Source organism: Arvicanthis niloticus, chromosome 2, assembly GCF_011762505.2.
Source record: "Arvicanthis niloticus isolate mArvNil1 chromosome 2, mArvNil1.pat.X, whole genome shotgun sequence".
Taxonomy (NCBI): Eukaryota; Metazoa; Chordata; class Mammalia; order Rodentia; family Muridae; genus Arvicanthis; species Arvicanthis niloticus.
Window position 1 is genome coordinate 145,514,107 of NC_047659.1, and position 7,850 is coordinate 145,521,956.

Here is a 7,850-nt window from a genome sequence, read left to right on the forward strand (position 1 = left end):
AAGGGACAGATAGATCTTAGGATGCAGGCAAGGGACAGATAGACCTTAGGATCCAAGCAAGGAACAGATAGATCTTAGGATCCAGGCAAGGGACAGATAGACCTTAGGATCCAGGCAAGGGACAGATAGACCTTAGGATCCAGGCAAGGGACAGATAGACCTTAGAATCCAGGCAAGGGACAGATAGATCTTAGGATCCAGGCAAGGGACAGATAGACCTTAGGATCCAGGCAAGGGACAGATAGACCTTAGAATCCAGGCAAGGGACAGATAGATCTTAGAATCCAGGCAAGGGACAGATAGACCTTAGAATCCAGGCAAGGGACAGATAGATCTTAGGATCCAGGCAAGGGACAGATAGATCTTAGAATCCAGGCAAGGGACAAATAGATCTTAGAATCCAGGCAAGGGACAGATAGACCTTAGAATCCAGGCAAGGGACAGATAGATCTTAGGATCCAGGTAAGGGACAGATAGATCTTAGGATCCAGGCAAGGGACAGATAGATCTTAGAATCCAGGCAAGGGACAGATAGATCTTAGGATCCAGGCAAGGGACAGATAGATCTTAGAATCCAGGCAAGGGACAGATAGATCTTAGAATCCAGGCAAGGGACAGATAGATCTTAGGATCCAGGCAAGGAACAGGTAGACCTTAGGATCCAGGCAAGGGACAGATAGATCTTAGAATCCAGGCAAGGGACAGATAGATCTTAGGATCCAGGCAAGGGACAGATAGATCTTAGAATCCGGGCAAGGGACAGATAGATCTTAGGATCCGGGCAAGGGACAGATAGATCTTAGAATCCGGGCAAGGGACAGATAGACCTTAGAATCCGGGCAAGGGACAGATAGATCTTCGAATCCAGGCAAGGGACAGATAGATCTTAGAATCCAGGCAAGGGACAGATAGATCTTAGGATCCAGGCAAGGGACAGATAGATCTTGGAATCCAGGCCCTTGACAGATAGACCTTAGAATCCAGGCAAGGGACAGATAGATCTTAGAATCCAGGCAAGGGACAGATAGATCTTAGGATCCAGGCAAGGGACAGATAGATCTTAGAATCCAGGCAAGGGACAGATAGATCTTAGGATCCAGGCAAGGAACAGATAGACCTTAGAATCCAGGCAAGGGACAGATAGACCTTAGGATCCAGGCAAGGGACAGATAGATCTTCGAATCCAGGCAAGGGACAGATAGATCTTAGGATCCAGGCAAGGGACAGATAGATCTTAGGATCCAGGCAAGGGACAGATAGATCTTAGGATCCAGGCAAGGGACAGATAGATCTTAGGATCCAGGCAAGGGACAGATAGATCTTAGAATCCAGGCCCTTGACAGATAGACCTTAGAATGCAGGCAAGGGACAGATAGATCTTAGGATCCAGGCAAGGGACAGATAAACCTTAGAATCCAGGCAATGGACAGATAGACCTTAGGATCCAGGCAAGGGACAGATAGATCTTAGAATCCAGGCAAGGGACAGATAGACCTTACGATCCAGCCACAAGGCAGATAGACCTTAGGATCCAACCAAGAAGCAGATCTTAGAATCCAGCTATGAGGCAGATAGATCTTAGAATTTAGCCAAGAGGCAGCTCTTAGAGGCAGATCTTAGGATCCTCCTGCCAAGGGACAGATAAGATCCAGCCATCAGGCAGATTTTAAATCATGTTTTAGGATCCAACCATGAGAAGTTAGTTCACAGGAGCACAGCTGTAACATTTCTCAATAACAAGAGGAGGAATCTTTAAGTAAGTTCCAAGTGCTTCCTCTTTGACTCTAATGCAGTTCTATAGCTCTGGGGGAAATGGAAGAAGAGGATCGCCTCCTTTTCATGGCTGGCCAGGAGGTGAACGTTTGCAGGCAGGCACTACCTCAGCTGGCTCATCCTGCACTACCTCAGCAGGCTCATCCTGCTGTAACCAAATGCCAGGGTAGATCCGGCCACCAGCAAGCTCAGGTCTACAGCCCAGCTTCTTTCCAGTGGGCCACGCTCAGCCTGTACCACGTAACTGAATGCGAGGGCTGTGGAAGGGCCGTCAACAGCAAAATACCTCTGGATGTGCAACCAAAAGTCAGTTAGAATGTTAGCGAATCTGAAGCCCTGTCATGTGACTTCACGATGGCTTCAGATCTGAAGACAGGACAGCACACTTTGCTGAACATTTGCTGACTCGTCACCTGACACCAGTGGACACAGCCTGCAAAGCAGGCTCTTCTCCAGATTGCTGCTTATCCTGAACAGCACATACGAGGGTCGTCTCTGCTTCTATAGCAACGTAGTCATTTAATTACAGAAAACATTTAATATTTTATCCTCAGGAAGTAAGTACCAAGTCAGCGTATCATCTTGTTAGGATATTTGATTTTTTTTAAATTGCTATTTGAGTTAATAACTTGAGTTTCATTTTTTTTTTTAAAAAAAAATTCATTAAACAAATTTTTTGGCTTGCGATTAGGACAGAATTTCCAATAATCTCTGAAATGGCTCTAAACATACTTCTGCCATTTTCTACTACGTGTTTATGTAAAGCAACCTTCTCAGAATTGATGATTATAAAACCAAAATATCAATGAATTACTTTTTAAAACTGAATATAATCTATGTCCTGCAGGATCAAATATTCAGGCAAGATTCAACCTCTAGGTAAAAATAGAGAAACATTTCCATCTCATCCAGATGCAAATTTGCTTTCATCTTTAATAAATGATAACCTTGTGTGTATGCTAAAGAGATGTTTTAAAATAAATTTTCTTATCATTTATTATCAGTAAATCTTTCTTTGTATACCTAGTTTATCTCCCTGGAAGCAGTATGAGATTTTTTCTCACAGGAGAAGGGATGATTGGAGATTTAAGAAGACTGTATGAGCTGGTGAGATGACTCAGCAAGTAGGCCACCTGCTTCCCGGCCTGAGGACACCTTCATCCTCAGGACCCGTGTGTTAGAAAGAGAGAACCAATGACTGCAAGCTTTCTTCTGAATTCCATACATGCACTGTGGCTTACCACACATACATCTGTACACACACACACACACACACACACACACACACACACAAATAAATGCCATAAAAACAGTTTTTAAACGAGAGAAGACCAACTCTAGGGGAAAGAATGTATTTACACACCGAGTACAAAAGCTGACAAGAAAGTATACAAACCTACCATCCCTTTTCTAAGGGTAAATAAAGATCTCCCCCCACTTCTCTCTCTGTGTGTGTGTGTGTGTGTGTGTGTGTGTGTGTGTGTGTGTGTGTGTGTTTGTGTGTGCATGTGTGCACACACACATGTGTACACCTGTATGTATGGCATATGCAGCCCAGAGGTCACTGTCAGCCATCTTTCTTACCTGCTTCACACTTTAATTTTTAATTAACTTTTTGTTAATAATCTAAATTTTCTTAATAATAAATTTTGTTAATAATCCCATAATCTGCAGTTGGGGTCAGTGCTACAGTTTCTGAACCTCTGTGAATTCGCTTGTTCATTCCGTGAGTTGTTATTAGTTGCCAAGTTGTGGCAGATGCTCCTGGGAAACAGGCATGACTTCAAAGGGATTAACAACCTGCAAGTAGCTCCCAGAAAACTTACGTGGCAGGAAATCAGGGAAGACTAATGGCTCCTGGGGAAGGGAAGTAGTCTGGGCCAGGGATGTGGGCAGAGGGGAAGGAGAAAAGCCAGGGTCCCTGAGAAAGAATGAATGGTAGGAGTCGTGTCTGCCAGGTAGAGAAGACATGGCTGGAATGGAGAAAAATATTTTCTTGATAGAGTCTCTGACTTGGGCAAGGCTGGCTTCTGAAGTGTCTGCAGTCATGGGGGTTCTCTTAAATTAGAGAGGGGTCCTGGAAGGATTGTAGACAATGTTCTAGGAGATAGTAAACTGAGTAGGGACTGAGGCTGTATTAACAGGAAGATGATCGTAAAAGCCAGCGACGGCATAAGGGGTGGCATATGGGACAAAAGGGAGCCATTTGTGAGAGAGGCTCTGACTGTGGGGCCTTTTACTGTGAAGTCAGGGGTAAGACATGAGGACAGTCCATGCCGCAGAACTCAACAACAGACTTGACCAGATGCAACCCCTTCCCACCCTGACTTGACCATACTCAAGCTAAATGGCCATGAAGTGGGGACATCCAGAGTGTGTAAGTGCCCCTTAGAGCTAAGGATTTCGTGTACAAAATGCCAGGCCTGACTGTGTGGAAGACACTCAGGAAAAGGCAGCCATCACTGAGGGAGGGAGGGAGGGAGGGAGGGAGGGAGGGAGGGAGGGAGGGAGGGAAGGAAGCATGCGTCTCATCATCCCAACTCATACACACACACACAAGGAAGCAGACTTTATTTTTCTATAACTCACATAATGTTGGCAACAAGCAAATATAGGAGACATTCAATAATATCAGGTTTAAGAGTTAAGCCTAAAAGCCCAGACTGATGAATGTAAGGGATAAAAAGTCACACACTGGAGCTGCGAGACGGCTCGGCTGGTGAAGTTTCTAACACACACACATAAGGATCTGAAGCACACACGTGAAATCCGGCACAGTGGCGAGTGTCTGCAGATTTCTAACGTTCACTGGCCAGCCGATCCAGTTTTATCATAACTAGGTTCAGGTCAGTGAGAGACCTTGTCTCAAAAACTAACATGGAGTCTTTCAGTCAAGCTTGCCAGCAGACCTGCTGCCATAGGCCATGTGACCTGAGGTCAGAGGAGAGGCACCCGGGTTGTGTGTTCTGCATACAGGCACATGAAACCGTAAGGGTGCCCTCTTGCCTGCGTGCTCTGGACTTTGTTGAGCAGCACAGCCATATTAAGTGTGTTGTAAAGGACATCACTCATGACCCTGGCCACAGGGCTCCCTTGCGAAGGTGGTCTTTCATCATGATCTCTACCCAACTGAGAAGCAGAGGGAGATGTTCACCTCTGCGGAGGGAATTCACACGAGGCAGTCTGTGTACAGCAGCACAAGGCCCACTCGATAGCTGCAATGCTTCACCCATGGGTTCCATGCCTGAGGGTACTATGGTGTGTTGTCTGGAGGAGAATCCTGTGAAGAGAGGCAAGCTGGCACAAGCCTCCAGGAACTGTCCCACAATCATCTCCCACGACTGTGGAGCCCGAGAAGACCCAACGGAAGCTTTCTTCAAAGACCCAAGGTGATTTTCTCAGCCATGAGAGCTGTTGTTGGTGTGGTTGCCGGGGAGTCGGGGGAAGAACTGACCAGCTAAACTGTGTGTATCACAAGTACAAGGCAAACAGGAAATGCTGGACACGTGTCCAAGGCCTGGCCATGAAGCCTGTGGGTCATGCCTTTGGAGGTTGTAACTACCCATGCATTAGCAAGCCCTCCAGTATTTGAGGAAATGCCCCTTCCGGGTGCAAACCGGGTCTCATTGCATGCACACTGCAAATACGTACACACAGGTGCACACAAGCAAAGTTTTGCAAAGTTACCAAAAGAAAACAGGGAAACATGGTATCTCTTAGAAGAAATATGGTATAGTAAGAAAGAAAAAAAGTCTAAGATTGACTAGCTCCTGAAGGATATTCCAGCAGGAAGGAGAAGCTGGAGAGTCCCACTGAGTCAGGTTTGGTCATATTTAACATGTGAACAGCAGTATTTGTCAGTAAGAGATCTGGTCTAATACAGACCCCAGTGCCCGGCCACACAGAGAGGCCTCCTTGAACTTCGCTGGCAGATAAAGCTGTGACCACAGAACCGAGGCAAGAGAAGGAAAGTGAGCCAAGGCCTGAAGGTATTCTAGTGGAATATGATGCTCGTACACTCAGGAAAAAAACCACATTAGTTCATGCTTTAATTTCTAGTGTTCAGAATATCATAGTGAATTACCTAATAGCTAAAGAAGTATGTTTTGCACTGGTATCATCTGTAAGTAATGCACTGTACACCGATGAGCTCTCTCAAGGATGACCACTCTCCCCATGCACTGAAACCTCACGTAGAATTTAAATCCCAACAAATGCACCCTCATTTCATATGTGCTCGGTTGGAGCAACTTCTCCTAATATTACCCGCTTTCCTTCCTGCTTTAACTGGGGACTAAATCTGCTTCTAGGGTGCTGAGCACCATGGCTGTGATGTGGCCAGCAGACAGGGCTGACTCTGCATCAGTGCATGGGGATATGCTTGTCCCTACTGGCTTCTGGCTGTGGCTTGTGGTGCTCAACCAGATAAGCCTGACCCTGACCCTGACTCTTCCTGTAGCTGTCCCTTGTGTCCCACTAGGGAGGACTGTTCTCTGGCTGAGTCTCCCATATGTTTCTCCTAATCTTGTAGTGGAGTCCCCACATTCTCCCAGCTCTGGGCTGAAGAGAGTTCAGTTGACTTCCCAATTGTCTCTACCTCACACATCGCAAAGCTCAGATGAGTGCTTCCCAGACACAGAAAAAGAACTGATGCCCCCTTCAGTTTGGGGGCTCTAGGTCTCCTCACAGGCACAAGCTTTGGGGCTACTCCCATGGGAGTCTAGCAGTAATTGTGCCTCTAGCCCTTCACTTCCCTTGTGGGAGTGAACCATCAGGCAAGAAGAGGTCTATCTGCTCTGGGAAAATGAGTAAAATCCATCTAGACCAAGTCACATGAGTTTACTTACGCCTATTTGTCATCCCTGAGGGTTGATGGGTTCTTGGGGTCCAGAAGGCTCTCTGGAGAGCTTGAGAGTAGTGCCATGCATTTCCAAAGCCTATCTTGAACCCCAACAGGTATATGTCTGTCTTTTTCTTTACATCCCCCACCCCAGGAAGCCTACTCCAAGGTTTCAGTGTGATAGTTGGGACAGGAGGTCAAATGAAGCACAACAAGAAGTTCTAGTGAGCTCCACATACTTACTTCCCTGGTCTTGGCAACACTGCCATGACAGATGTGGCAGAGTGGCAATTTGTAACTTAGAGGGGCGTGTTTGGCTAACAGCCTGGAGTCTGGGAAGTCCAAGATCAAAGAGCCACATATGAGGAGCTTTCTTACATCAGAGTATGGCAGAGTCGTGGGAGCACGACAAAAAGAGCCAGAGGAGCCGAGCTCACGTGTTAACGCTCGCTGTGAAATAAGGTCCCCACTCCCACAGAAGAGACAGCGATCCACACAGAGGGGAAAGCATCCGACAACTTCATAAGGTTCTACCACTCAGCAGCACTGGGGATTGTGTTCCCAACCATCTTAGTTAGGGTCTCTATTGCTGTGATGAGACACCATGACCAAAAGCAAGTTGGGGACGGAAGGGTTTGTTTGGCTCACACTTCCACATGGTAGTTCATCATGAAAGGAACTCAGGAAAGAATCTCAAACAGGGCAGAAACCTAGAGGCAGCAGCTGACGCAGAGGCCACTGAGGAGTGCTGCTCACTGGCTTGCTCCTCATAGCTTCCTCAGCCTGCTTTCTTACAGAACTTAGGACCCCCAGCCCAGGGATGGCACCACTCATAGTAGGCTTGGCCCTCCCCTGATCACTAATTAAGAAAATGCCTTACCTACAGCCTGACCTTATGGAGGCATTTTTCAATTTCAGCTTCCTCCTCACTGGTGGCTCTGGCTGGCATCAAGTTGACATAGTTGGCTAGCTAGTATGCCGGCCAGCACATGAACTTTGAGCCACAGTCACTCCGCAGCAGTGGGATCCATACATGGATACCAACCTCATGCCAGTCTTTCAGCATCTGCTTCCAGCTGGGCAATGCCCCAGGAACCACGCTATGAGTCTCTGGTAGGGAAAGTTCAATTTTCTGAAAATTAGCTCTTTTGCCTTTGAGAAAAAAAAAAACAAAAAACCTCAATTTCTGCAAATAACATACTATATTGCCAAAGCAGAGGAAAGAATAATAAGACTG

The 7,850-nt window shown here is 46.5% G+C and overlaps 1 pseudogene; it reads left to right on the plus strand.

The window, feature by feature from the left end:
* Positions 1-4,650: 4,650 nt before the first annotated feature.
* Positions 4,651-7,575, plus strand: LOC117703275 (large ribosomal subunit protein uL2 pseudogene; annotated as a pseudogene).
* Positions 7,576-7,850: the final 275 nt, after the last annotated feature.